Genomic DNA, 14042 nt, shown 5'->3' with positions numbered 1-14042 from the left:
ATTTCCTATTAAAACTATCCAGTCACTTATTCAAGCATTAATTATGAGGTGACATAACAATCAGAACATTTCAGTAACAGCCATTTTTAAGACTAATGGCGCTGTCACACTCTACCGTATAGAGCCAGCGTATGAGGAACGTATCGAATATTTCGAAAATTGTTTATACGCACAACTTTTCAGCGTATGAGGTCAATTTTCGGTTAATGACCATTACAGTAACGTGAGCCTAGCGTACCGTCAGAGTATGAGTAGCGTATGAGTAGCGTACGCATAGTGTATGTCAGCGTATGTCAGCGTATGTGATGTGATGTGTATTTGAGTTGGACGTATACCGACGTATGAGTAACGTATATCAGCATACCGCCGACGTATGAGAAACGTATGCGGAACGTCAGCCTAACGTGATGAGGAGCACGATGTTGGGACCAACCCTGTCCAGCAGTTCATCATACATTTCTGGAGGCATGCGTAGGAAGTTCCTGAAGGCTCTCTGATCTTCATTTCTCAATTCAACCATAAGCTGGTCATAAAGGTCAAATTGACGCCGCCTTCCAATCCAAGGTTTCACCCAGATTGCACATCTCATTCTACGCCGCCTTCTTCTGTGTCTAGCATACTCAACTGCCAACTGTAACAAGTCTTGGTGATGTTGCAACACAGCAACCTCCATCTCTGAACTGCTGGTACAAACTGATACAGATTTGGAAATGTGAGACTTTATATACCCCCCATACGCAGGAAATATGCATGTAATACGCATGGGATAAGTTGGCTGTACGTTCAGAACATGTTAGGCATAAGTTGAGTACGTTAGACTGTTGTTAGAACTACCATCATAACGTTAGCCATTCGTTAGACACACGTCAGACACACGTTCATTATACGCTCCTCCAACGCTAGGTTTCCTGACCCACTCAATTTCAACGTATGAGAAGCGTACTCGACGTATGAGTAACGTACCTTCAGCGTACCTCTAGCGTGTTCAGCATATGAGGAACGTATGAGGAGCGTAAAATTCATACGTCGGCATACGCTGAAAATTTTTGTGCATGTTCAAAAATTTTTTTGGCCATCAGCGTACACCGACGTACCCCGGCGTACTAGAAACGTATTCCAGCGTACCCCTAGCGTGTTTCAGCGTATGTCAGTGTATACCCAAGAAATCCATACGTTCCTCATACGCTGGCTCTATGGGAATGGCTAGTGTGACGTCACGGACTACACACGTGGACAAAATTGTTGGTACCCCTCAGTTAAAGAAGGAAAAACCCACAATTCTCACTGAAATCACTTGAAACTCACAAAAGTAACAATAAATAAAAATTTATTGAAAATTAAATAATCAAAAACAGCCATTACTTTTGAATTGTTGATTAACATAATTATTTAAAAAACAAACTAATGAAACAGGCCTGGACAAAAATGATGGTACCTCTATAAAAGATTGAAAACTATTTGACCAGAGTGACATGATTAACTCAGGTGTGTCATTTAATTGACATCACAGGTGTTTCCAAACTCATAATCAGTCAGTCTGCCTTTTTAAAGGGAGACAAGTAGTCACCCTGCTGTTTGGTGAAAAGGTGTGTACCACACTGAACATGGACAACAGAAAGCGAAGGAGAGAATTGTCCCAGGACATCCGAAAAATAAATTATAGACAAACATCTTAAAGGTAAAGGCTATAAGACCATCTCTAAACAGCTTGAAGTTCCTGTGACAACAGTGGCTCATATTATTCAGAAGTTCAAGACCCACGGGACAGTAGCCAACCTCCCTGGACGTGGCCGCAAGAGGAAAATTGATGACAAATTGAAGAGACGGATCGTTCGAATTGTATCCAAAGAGCCCAGAGCAACCTCCAAAGAAATTAAAGGTGAACTCCAAGGCCAAGGTACATCAGTGTCAGATCGCACCATTCGTCGTTGTTTGAGTCAAAGTGGACTTCATGGGAGACGACCAAGGAGGACACCACTGCTGGAAAAAACTCATAAAAAAGCGAGACTGGAATTTGCAAAAATGCATGTTGACAAGCCACAAAGCTTCTGGGAGAATGTCCTTTGGACAGATGAGACCAAACTGGAGCTTTTTGGTAAGGCACATCAACTCTATGTTCATAGACTCAAAAACCAAGCATACGAAGAAAAGAACACTGTCCCTACGGTGAAACATGGAGGAGGCTCAGTAATGTTTTGGGGCTGCTTTGCTGCATCTGGCACAGGGTGTCTTGAAAGTGTGCAAGGTACGATGAAATCTGAAGACTATCAAGGCATTCTGGAGAGAAATGTGCTGCCTAGTGTCAGAAAGCTTGGTCTCAGTCGCAGGTCATGGGTCTTCCAACAGGACAACGATCCAAAACACACAGCCAAAAACACCCAAGAATGGCTGAGAGAAAAGCGTTGGACTATTCTAAAGTGGCCTTCTATGAGCCCAGATCTGAATCCCATTGAACATATGTGGAAGGAGCTGAAACATGCCATTTGGAGAAGACACCCATCAAACCTGAGACAACTGGAGCTGTTTGCTCATGAGGAGTGGGCCAAAATACCTGTTGACAGCTGCAGAACGCTCATTGACAAATACAGAAATCGTTTAATTGCAGTGATTGCCTCAAAAGGTTGTGCAACAAAATATTAAGTTATGGGTACCATCATTTTTGTCCAGCCCTATTTCATTAGTTTGTTTTTTTAAATAATTATGTTAATCAACAATTCAAAAGTGATGGCTGATTTTGATTATTTAATTTTCAATAAATTTTTATTTATTGTTACTTTTGTGAGTTTCAAGTGATTTCAGTGAGAATTGTGGGTTTTTCCTTCTTTAACTGAGGGGTACCAACAATTTTGTCCACGTGTGTACTTCCGTGTCCTACGCCGCAGCGCACCGAATGAAAACACAATGGCAGTAGCGAAAGAACCGGTCACCTTTTTCACTGTGACATCTTATTTTGCGGATTTTCCGAAGTCGGTAAAGCGAGGTCTTAACTCTTACAACTCAAACAGAATTGTAAATGTTAGTGTGCTGGCAGGTGGTTTTAAAGGGAAAGTGCAGGCGTCAATGAAAAAGAAAACGTACAGTGTTGAGGTGAGTAGCTAAGTAGCGTAAGCTAACAAACACAGGATGTCAGAAATACAGCTAGCTTTATCATCTGTGTGAGGTTAAATGTCGTTTACTTGGCTTTGTTAGAGTTGTTATGTTAGATTACAAAATTTTGAGTTAACTCAAGAAATGTCTACCATGCTCAGTTTGACAGCTCACATGGCAGCACACTCTAGCACTAACTTGTGCGTGGAGCACATGGCTAATTTGCATATGTAAATAACTACGCATCTCTTTACACTAATCATGAATCCATAACAGTTAAAATAATCTTAGCCAAACATTTTTAGCAAGTCAGTCCAAGTATTGGACTCAATTAAATCCAAGTCACATAGACCCATATCCTAGTCAAGCTCCTGGCGCTAAATGTATTTTCTAAGATTAGAAATCCGATTTACCTTATCAGTGTCAGCCATCTTCTCTTCTCCTTTTCGTGGAGAGGAAAGCGGTAGAAAGATATCGTTTTATTTACATCATTTCTATTGTTGCAACACGGGACACAACACATCACCATTATATCGTTGGTTTGGTATTACACGGAAGTGACGTTTTTGGACACGATGACGTAGTTACTCACCATCCTCATACGCTAGAGTGTGACAGCGCCATAAACAGTGGTTTTATGCACAAACATGAAATAAAAAAAAGTGCAACCACTGAGCAGTAGTTTTAAAAAGAACTCAAAATATATAGTTTTAGCTGAATAACCACGAACAATTTCCTTTTAAAACCATCCAGTCACTTATTCAAGTAATAATCAGAAGGCTGACATAACAATCAGAACAATCAGAACATTTCAGTAGCAATCATTTTATGTATGTATTTAAACAACTCAAATTATGTAGTTTAAACAGAGGATTCTCACTCTCTGAACCTACACAATCAACACTGCACTATGGGGGGGAATCCATTTCCTCAGTAGCAATTTTTATTCACAAACTCAAAATAAATTAAACAAAAACTGCATTCAAGTGATTCAAGTACACAAAATGAACTTTTCTTCTGATTAGCTTATCAATAGGTAAATACTGAGAAACACTGTGCGTTGAAGAAAATTAAGCAGCAGCACTTATTTCCACCTTACACTGAAAAAAAATTGGAGTGCCATTTACTTAAAAAAAGCTAGGTAACAATTTCCACACAGAAAATCTTTGTAATTTTTACTCAGGAAATATTCAAGTAAAGTTTACTTGCCAGCAAGAATTATATTTTATTAAAAAATACTCAAGTGAACATTACTTGAGATTTACTGTCTCAGAGACAAAAGGTACTCACTCTTTGATAGTAAATTTTACTCAAAACTACCTTTGTATCTACTTAAAAACCCATATAAAAATACTTGATTTTTCAGGATTATTTACCTAGTTTTTCCTTACTTTATTTGGAGCAATATTTAAGTAATATTTACATATTAAAGCTACCACCTACACCACTATTCTAATATGAATGTGTTGTACTTTTAACATGGCCTACTTTTAATTGAATGAAATTATCTCAACACATTTTCTACAAATATGAAATGAAAACATACTTTCAAACATCTTTATTACACTTTCCAGCAGTGATTAGTGTGGTTAGAAATACCAGACAAAACATTATGAATCAATGCAGATTTCTTTTCACAATATTTCATTCCCTTTTAGACCATCGTTAGTCTCCACTTGAAATCTGAAAAGTGGCATAAATTGCATTTTAATTTTCTATGGTTCGTGTTTTCTGACCCTGGAAGACATGGGTTGTACATAATGTTTGCATTCACAACAATGCAAACAATTACAGGTAAAAGACAATAAAATGTTCTGAAGTGTAACTTTTAAGCATAACAGCGAAATCTTTCAACAACAAGCTTCATGTACTGCTTCCACACATCAGACAAACAGCTATATGCTAGAACAGCATATGTACACTGTGGAAACACTCACATTAGCAGTTTATTTTGCAAAGACCGAACCTTGGGCGACATTTTCAGAACATCCAGCTCAAGAAAAAGCTTATGAAACACTTCAAATGTGTATTTCAGTTTCGGTGGGTAACTCAAGTTCATGGCGAAGATTAAGCCCATGAGCAGAAGGCAAGCCTTTGCCACGGTTTTGCAGTCATCCAGAACCTGTTTTCCCTTGACGATGACTGACACCTGGGCAGGATTGTAGCCTTCCTGTGGTGCATTTCCACTGATGACGAGGATCTTGAGGACATGATGAGCAGAGTCTTCTTCACCTACATCCTGTGAAAAATATGTGTTTTAGTGCTCAGGAGTCAATACTATATAATTTATTTTCTCTCAAGTTCCTTAATACCTAAGAGGTGATTTATGATGTTAAAACAGCCAATTCATTTTTTTCCAACAAGATTGTCCAAAAAATACATAAGGTTGTTTTACATACTATTTTTAATACTTTCAGAATCCTCAAAAACATTTGCTTTTCAAACATTTCAGATTCAGAACCAGTTTAAAAATTGGGACAAGGGTTGAACGATATAGACAAAATTTCATATCTCGATATCGATACGATATATGACTTCTTACTTTTTAATTTCCCCACTGTGGATGTAGTGTGTGCCTTTGTGTGCGTCCGTCTCCCTCACTTACATCCTCATATGTTTGTCATTGGTTGGCTTCAGCTGTCGCTCCACAGCAAGCATGAAATAAGGTTTGTGGTTGGCTGGCCTTAGCGGTGCATTCAAGGGCAATCATAAAAATGAAATTTATTGTGCCTTCCAGAGCTGTACACGCAGGGCGAGCGCAGGGGAAATCTATATAATTTATATAGTTGCTTTTTTGATATTAATATCGCAAATGTTCATATTGCGATATCGATACAATAACAATATATCGTTCAGCCCTAATTGGGACACATTGCCATTAATTGCCAATTTAAGTTAATGGCCGAATATTTGTTAATATGAATACAAATGTTTTTCCTCATATACAGTATGTCACAAAAGTCAAATTTACTATGGTGTGGATAATCATTAGAACATCCCAAATTTTCAAAATCTACAGTGCCTTGTGAAAGTATTCGGCCCCCTTGAACTTTTCAACCTTTCGCCACATTTCAGGCTTCAAACATAAAGATATAAAATTTTAATTTTTTGTCAAGAATCAACAACAAGTGGGACACAATCGTGAAGTGGAACGAAATTTATTGGATATTTTAAACTTTTTTAACAAATAAAAAACTGAAAAGTGGGGTGTGCAATATTATTCGGCCCCTTTACTTTCAGTGCAGCAAACTCACTCCAGAAGTTCAGTGAGGATCTCTGAATGATCCAATGTTGTCCTAAATGACTGATGATGATAAATAGAATCCACCTGTGTGTAATCAAGTCTCCGTATAAATGCACCTGCTCTGTGATAGTCTCAGGGTTCTGTTTAAAGTGCAGAGAGCATCATGAAGATGAAGGAACACACCAGGCAGGTCCGAGATACTGTTTAAAGCCGGATTTGGATACAAAAAGATTTCCCAAGCTTTAAACATCTCAAGGAGCGCTGTGCAAGCAATCATATTGAAATGGAAGGAGGCCACTGCAAATCTACCAAGACCCGGCCGTCCCTCTAAACTTTCACCTCCAACAAGGAGAAGACTGATCAGAGATGCAGCCAAGAGGCCCATGATCACTCTGGATGAACTGCAGAGATCTACAGCTGAGTTGGGAGAGTCTGTCCATAGGACAACAATCAGTCGTACACTGCACAAATCTGGCCTTTATGGAAGAGTGGCAAGAAGAAAGCCATTTCTCAAAGATATCCATAAAAAGTCTGGTTTGAAGTTTGCCACAAGCCACCTGGGAGACACACCAAACGTGGAAGAAGGTCCTCTGGTCAGATGAAACCAAAATCCAACTTTTTGGCCACAATGCAAAACGATATGTTTGGCGTAAAAGCAACACAGCTCATCACCCTGAACACACCATCCCCAATATCAAACATGGTGGTGGCAGCCTCATGGTTTGGGCCTGCTTTTCTTCAGCAGGGACAGGGAAGATGGTTAAAATTGATGGGAAGATGAATGGAGCCAAATACAGGAGCATTCTGGAAGAAAAGCTGTTGGAGTCTGCAAAAGACCTGAGACTGGGACGGAGATTTATCTTCCAACAGGACAATGATCCAAAACATAAAGCCACATCTACAATGGAATGGTTCACAAATAAACGTATCCAGGTGTTAGAATGGCCAAGTCAAAGTCCAGACCTGAATCCAATGGAGAATCTGTGGGCAGAGCTGAAGACTGCTGTTCACAAACGCTCTCCATCCAACCTCACTGAGCTCCAGCTGTTTTGCAAGGAAGAATGGGCAAGAATTTCAGTCTCTCGATGTGCAAAACTGATAGAGACATACCCCAAGCCACTTGCAGCTGTAATTGCAGCAAAAGGTGGCGCTACAAAGTATTAATGCAAGGGGCCGAATAATATTGCACGCCCTGCTTTTCAGGTTTTAATTTGTTGAAAAAGTATAAAATATCCAATAAATTTCATTCCACTTCATGATTGTGTCCCACTTGTTGTTGATTCTTGACAAAAAATTAAAATTTTATATCTTTATGTTTGAAGCCTGAAATGTGGCGAAAGGTTGAAAAGTTCAAGGGGGCCGAATACTTTCACAAGGCACTGTACCTGGCAGTCTTTGATCAGCTCCTCTCCCGACTCTCCAAGGAACTCCATTAGGCAACATATGATGAGATCTCTTCTGCCTTCAACATGTTGCTACAAAACAGAGAAGCAAATATATTGCAAATATATTACAATATTTTTGTGTCTTTAAGTTTGTATGTGTATGAGCCCAACACAAGATGACACAAATTACATTAATGTCCCTGTAACCTTACCTGGCCAAGTGAATCCAGCATGGGTCTGATTTTTGTGCCTGCAACCCCGCCCTTTGTCTGAAATATCTCCAGGAGTTTGGGAGTGCAAGTGTCCAGTTTTGACAAAAAGGTTCGCTCCAGATGAATAGTTGTTATCCTTCTGAACTCCTCTTTGATCTGAAACAGAAGTTGATAAAAACCACAGTTTGATCAAGACACGCACCTTGCTAGAACGATTAATACTGTAGTCCCCTCAGTGTAATATAACTCTATTAAGCATCAACACAGACTTCTGCCTTCAAAATTACCATACATTTTAATGCATGGTTCTGCTAAACAGCAAAAGACACAAGATTCCTTAGTAGCTGCATTACTATGTCCACCTTAATTAAATACATTTAGTGTGACACAACCATCATCCCAATGTATATATAATAGTTTTACAATGTGTATCTTAATCTTGCAGCCTGCCAAGGATCAGGTAAAAAAAAGAGAAATGGATTTACCTGAGCTGGCCATCTCTCATGAGGTCTTGAACTGCAGGGCATTGCTTGACAACTTCTAATCTTCGAAAGGAGAAAGACTTCTCCATTTTCTCACCAATAATCTTTTCATTGTTTATCTTCTTTACTTCATTCAGAAAATCTAGTCTCTCCTTTTCTAAAGTTTCCTCTGTCTCACCCAATTGGCAGTGGCGGCAGGTAGTTCACTTCAGCTTTCTTCGGCCTTTTGATGCCTTTGGTTCAGCCATCTTCATTGGAGATTCCTCTTTTCAGTGTGTTAACCTCCAACTCTGGAAAGGCTCGTTGATGACTTCTTAGTTTCATCCGATAATTGCCCATTTTATACTTGAGTCTCTGTTGCCACCCGTATAAGCCATTAAAAGACACTGGCTCTTTGAGGCACGGGTACTTTTTTTTACCAAGGCTTCTACCACAGCTAAAATCTGGACATCAGTAGGGTATGCTGTGTAGCTAAATATTGTCTCTGCTAGCCTCTCGAGTATACTACTTGTCACTCTTGGATTGTTCAGCAGCGTGCCATCATTTTCATAGGCTTGGTTTCCTGCTTCCAGCACAATGTCTACAACATAAGAAAAGGTCTGTATTTCAAACTCAGCCGGCCATGGCTGAGACCTGTATGATGTTCCGCTTTCATCTGAAGAAGACAACAGGATTGTGTCCCGAGACCCAGATGATTGGGAAGAGCTTGTATCAGAAGATTGTTGTGGTACCAGGGATTCAGCATCTGATGGTTCCACGGGACTGAGAGTTATGGTAAGTGGTAGAGTCATTACTAGCTTTAGGGTAGCCTTGTCTTCTACGTCTTCAATTGAGGTCAAAGTGAAAACTGGCCACCAAAATCCATGTCTTGACCCTGAAATAAACCTGTAAATGAAAATAAAAAGTAAATGACCCTGAAATATGAAATGTCTCTTGAATAACATCAGTAAGGTCCTGAAGTGTAGTGGGGATGCCTGAATGTAGGACCAGTTTGCGAATGTCATCATTTCCAAAATGATCCGCAGCTTTGCTGGGGTACCCATCTCAACAAGAGGAAGCTGTATCAGAAACAAATAAATAAATATTGACTACATTTAAAACAAATCCTTCACACACATTGGTGCAAAAATTTAAGTCATACCTAAAAGGAGAGCCAAATGTGGTGCTTCAAAGTTGCCAATCGTCTTCCTGCTAGAGCGTATGCAGCCAAAGGGTAAAAATCTGGAAGTTCTCTTTGCTCGAGTAAATGCACCGTGCGTGTGTTTTCTAACTCATAGCTCCTAAGATGTTCATTGTACCATGCGTTTTGTAGTCTGACAAAAAAGGTCAGTTTGCCACAAATCACCATTATCTGCAACACCTCTGCAAAGTCAGGTAAACCTGCAGTGGAACCACAACACACCAACATTCCAACTGCATAGCTTGTGCCTAAATAGCACACATTATTAGCTGCATGCACTGCTGTGACAGCTGGGAATCTGCACTTCACCAAGTCCTTTAAGTTATCCTGAAGTACATCTAAAGAGAAGCTCATGTTCAGGTACTTTTAAATCTATTATTAGAGGCAGCAGACGCAATAAGCACCAATTTTCATGTGCATTGCCTCCCAATGATTTTCGAATGGCAAAGTTACCAGGTACCAGATGAGGGCAATTTGTTTTATCACTCCACTTGTACGGAAACTGACAAATTGCATTGTTCAGTTCCATGAGAGAAAAATACTTCTTCTTGATCAAGACTTCAAATGACAAAGCCAGTTCCCGTGGAACAATGCCCTCCAGAAGGTCATGTAAAACATCTGGAGGGTAACCAGATGTTACATGAAAATGGTCAAGTTTTTCTGACAGTGCACACTGCTTTTTCACACCATAACAATGTGTCTGATTTGTTGAAGACACAGCTGTCTGGACATGCAGTGTACGCTGCTCTTTGGTTCTCCATTGAAAAAACCCAGATCTTACTTCTTTAGCCTGAAATTCAGATCGGTCCCCAAGACAAAACCGACAAATGTATGATCCTGTGAAGTTTTCGACAAAACCGACAAATGTATGATCCTGTGAAGTTTTCGACAAATCCTGGCACAGAATGGGCCCCCAAATTATCAGCCACCACACAGACCACAGTCCCTTTGGCAACTTTTCCTAAACCTGGAACAAAAAGACCATCTTTCTCCAAGCTTTGAATATCTGCTAACAGTGGTTCTAACATTCGCTGGAATCCAAACTGCTTAGTTTTTAGTGTTCGTCTCTGTACATGTGATGAAGTGACGTTCGATATAAAATTGTCAGAGCCCTCTTCTCACCCTCTCCCTATCTGGCATCCAAATACCTTTTTCCCATCTATCTCCCACTTTTTCCTCTCCCTCTCTCTCTCCGTCTCCCTTTCTCCCACTCTCTCTCTCTCTCTTTCCCTCCAGCAGCACTCTGAGTGAAGCGCAGCCAAGCTGCCGCCACTCAGACAATCAGCCGCTTCTTGGGACTCTGGACAGCTGAAGATCATTCCACTAATCACCTGCCTCTGCTACAAAAGACCGGTTCACTCCTCCATTCTCCGCCAGATTGTTGTACTTGACAGACCCGTCAGTCTCTTTCTCGCCACACAGTAAGCTCTGCATTCTGTGAAACCTTTTGCTAATGTGTTTTCTCTTCTGCCTGCACTCAGGACCGGCTGTTCAGACTCCTGCCTGCCGTGCTCTGCTTGTTCTCCCCATTTGGACCTTCCAGACTTCAAAATCCCTCCGGATCCCCTCCTGGTTTCTCCCCTCCTGGTGCCCCCCAGGATACACCTGCCTCCGATCAGCCGGTTCGTTCCTCATCCCCGCCTGGACCATCTACGTCTGCCCTTCCTTCTCCCACGACGCCATCCCTCCCGGATCTTCATCCCCAAACCAAGCCCATCTGCCGCCACACTCCACTCCCCCCATGGAACCGACGACGGTCGCTGATCCCCAGCGTGAGAGAAAGTGGACTAGCAACGACAACATGGACGGCTTACACCCACCACCCACCCTTCAGCTTACTGGAAATATAGCTGAAAATTTTAGGAGATTTAAACAACGCTTCGCTTTGTACATATTGGTAATTGGACTTGACGAGGCAATGTTTGCCTCCTTTTTCACTGAAAAGGTGGCTGCAATCAGCAACCAGTTCTCTGAGCCTGACCAGTCCAGTCAGTTCAAACCCATTACTGCTCCCTCACTCTGCTCTTTTGCTCCTCTGAGCGAGGATGAGGTTTACAGACTTCTTCTGAGCTCAAAACCTACATGTCCTCTCGATCCAATACCCACCAGCATCCTGCAGACCATCTTGCCCACAATCAAACCTGCAGTCACGCACATTGTCAACTCCTTCCTGGAAACTGGCATTTTTCCTGCTACTTTTAAACAAGCCCGCGTCACCCCACTGCTCAAAAAGCCTCATCTCAACCCAGCCCAGGTTGAAAACTGCAGGCCAGTCTCACTTCTACCATTCCTGACGAAAATACTGGAGCTCTCAGTATTTAACCAAGTCTCTGAACATCTGCGGAACAACAACTAACTTGACCCTTTTCAGTCAGGCTTCAGGTGCGACCACTCCACAGAGACTGCACGCCTATCAGTCACAGAATCTCTGCGGCTGGCGAGAGCTGCTGGTCAGTCCTCTGTCCTACTGCTGCTGGACTTGTTTGCTGCCTTTGACACTGTGAACCATCAAATCCTCCTCTCCACACTCTCTGAGCTCGGCATCTCAGGTTCTGTCCTGTTGTGGTTCAAGTCCTACCTCACAGGCAGATCCTTCAGAGTGTCATGGCGAGGGGAGGTGCCAAGGTCACATGACCTATCAACAGGGGTCCCTCAGGGGTCAGTTCTTGGTCCCTTACTCTTCTCTCTGTACACCACCTCACTTGGTGCAGTGATCCACTCCCATGACTTCTCCTACCACTGTTATGCTGACGACACTCAGCTTTTCCTCTCTTTTCCACCTGACGACACAACAGTTTCAGCTCGGATATCAGCATGTCTGGCTGATATCTCCACATGGATTAAGGAACTGCACCTTCGGCTAAATTTGTCTAAGACTGAACTCATGGTCTTTCCAGCTTGTCCATCTGTTCAGCCTCAGATCAGTGTCCAACTTCACTCGAGCCTACTTGTTCCCATAAACTCAGCCAGAAACCTGGGTGTCGTAATTGATGAACAGCTGACCTTTAAGGTTCACGTGGCCTCAGTTTCTCGATCTTGTTGTTATGCCCTCTACAACATCAGGAAGATCAGACCCTTCCTGGCCCAACAGGCCACACAACTTCTGGTTCAGGCTCTTGTGCTGTCACGCATTGACTACTGCAACTCTCTTCTGGCAGGTCTCCCTGCATGTACAGTCAAACCTCTACAGATGATCCAGAATGCAGCAGCACGTCTGGTCTTCAACCAGCCCAAAAGAGCTCATGTCACTCCCCTGTTCATCTCCCTTCACTGGCTTCCAGTTGCAGCCAGAATCAAATTCAAAACTCTCCTCCTGGCTTACAAAACATTTACAAGAACGGCCCCAGCCTACCTGGATTCCCTGATCCAGGTCTACTCCCCTTCACGCCCACTTCGCTCTGCATGTGAGAGACGCCTGGTGCTTCCAGTCCGGCATGGCTCAAAATGTCTAACCAGACTCTTCTCCTCTGTTGTTCCCAAATGGTGGAAGAAACTACCAAACTCTGTGCGTTCTGCTGAGTCCCTTTCTACTTTTAAGAGACAATTGAAGACTCAATTGTTCAGAGAACACCTAGGCACTTAATCTGACTCCACCTTAGGGGTAGAATAAGTCAGGTGGTCCAAAACCCAGGACTTATTTAGCACTGACAAAGTTGAAAAAACAAAAAAAAGGGGGGTGGGTGGTTGGCACTTCATCTGCAACTTGATGGCAACTCCTTTGACCAATCGCACTTGAAGCACTTTTTGCACTTTCCTTATGTCTGAATTCTTGCTTGTGTTGTACGTCGCTTTGGACAAAAGCGTCTGCTAAATAAAATTGTAGAATTGTAGAATTGTAGAAGTGACAAAAAGCAAGCGGCAGTGTTTTTGCATGTAGTGGGTGAAGATGCACTACAAGTTTATAATAACTTCATGTTTGCTGATGGAGACAGAATGAAGCTAGATAAGACAATGGAGAATTTTGAAGCTTACTGCATACCTAAAAGAAATGTGACATTTGAGAGGCACAGATTCTTCACATGTGTAATGTAGCCACAAGGGGACACAAGCCAGTGTCTTATTGTGCCGGTCCCAAGCCCGGATAAATACAGAGGGTCGTGTCAGGAAGGGCATCCAATGTAAAACTTTGGCCAAATCAAACATGCGAATCAAATGTATGACTTCCATACCGGATCGGTCGAGGCCCGGGTTAACAACGACTGCCATCGGTGCTGTCGACCTACAGGGTGCCGGTGGAAAATGGACTGTTGGTCGAAGAAGGAGGGAAGGAAGGTGAGGAAGAGAGAGAAGAGGAACACCAAGAGTCTAGGACTGAGAGTAGGGACTTTGAATGTTGGAACTATGACAGGAAAAGATTGAGAGCTGGTTGACATGATGCAGAGGAAGAAGGGGGACATACTGTGTGTCCAGGAGACCAGGGTGTGATGTTCAATGTTATTAGTGGGTATGCTC

General features: G+C 42.0%; 1 long non-coding RNA gene across 1 annotated transcript; it reads right to left on the bottom strand.

Annotated features, from left to right (window-relative positions):
• Positions 1-3909: 3909 nt before the first annotated feature.
• LOC127537151 (uncharacterized) lies at positions 3910-10604 on the bottom strand. Its single transcript, XR_007946648.1, has 4 exons — positions 8414-10604; positions 7929-8084; positions 7717-7806; positions 3910-5326 (listed from the first exon to the last, which is right to left on the bottom strand). It is a non-coding gene; the product is annotated as an uncharacterized LOC127537151 (long non-coding RNA).
• Positions 10605-14042: the final 3438 nt, after the last annotated feature.

Source organism: Acanthochromis polyacanthus, chromosome 14 (genome assembly GCF_021347895.1).
Source record: "Acanthochromis polyacanthus isolate Apoly-LR-REF ecotype Palm Island chromosome 14, KAUST_Apoly_ChrSc, whole genome shotgun sequence".
NCBI lineage: Eukaryota > Metazoa > Chordata > Actinopteri > Pomacentridae > Acanthochromis > Acanthochromis polyacanthus.
Note: the sequence above shows the minus strand (reverse complement) of the source record. Positions and strands in the feature narration are given on the sequence as shown.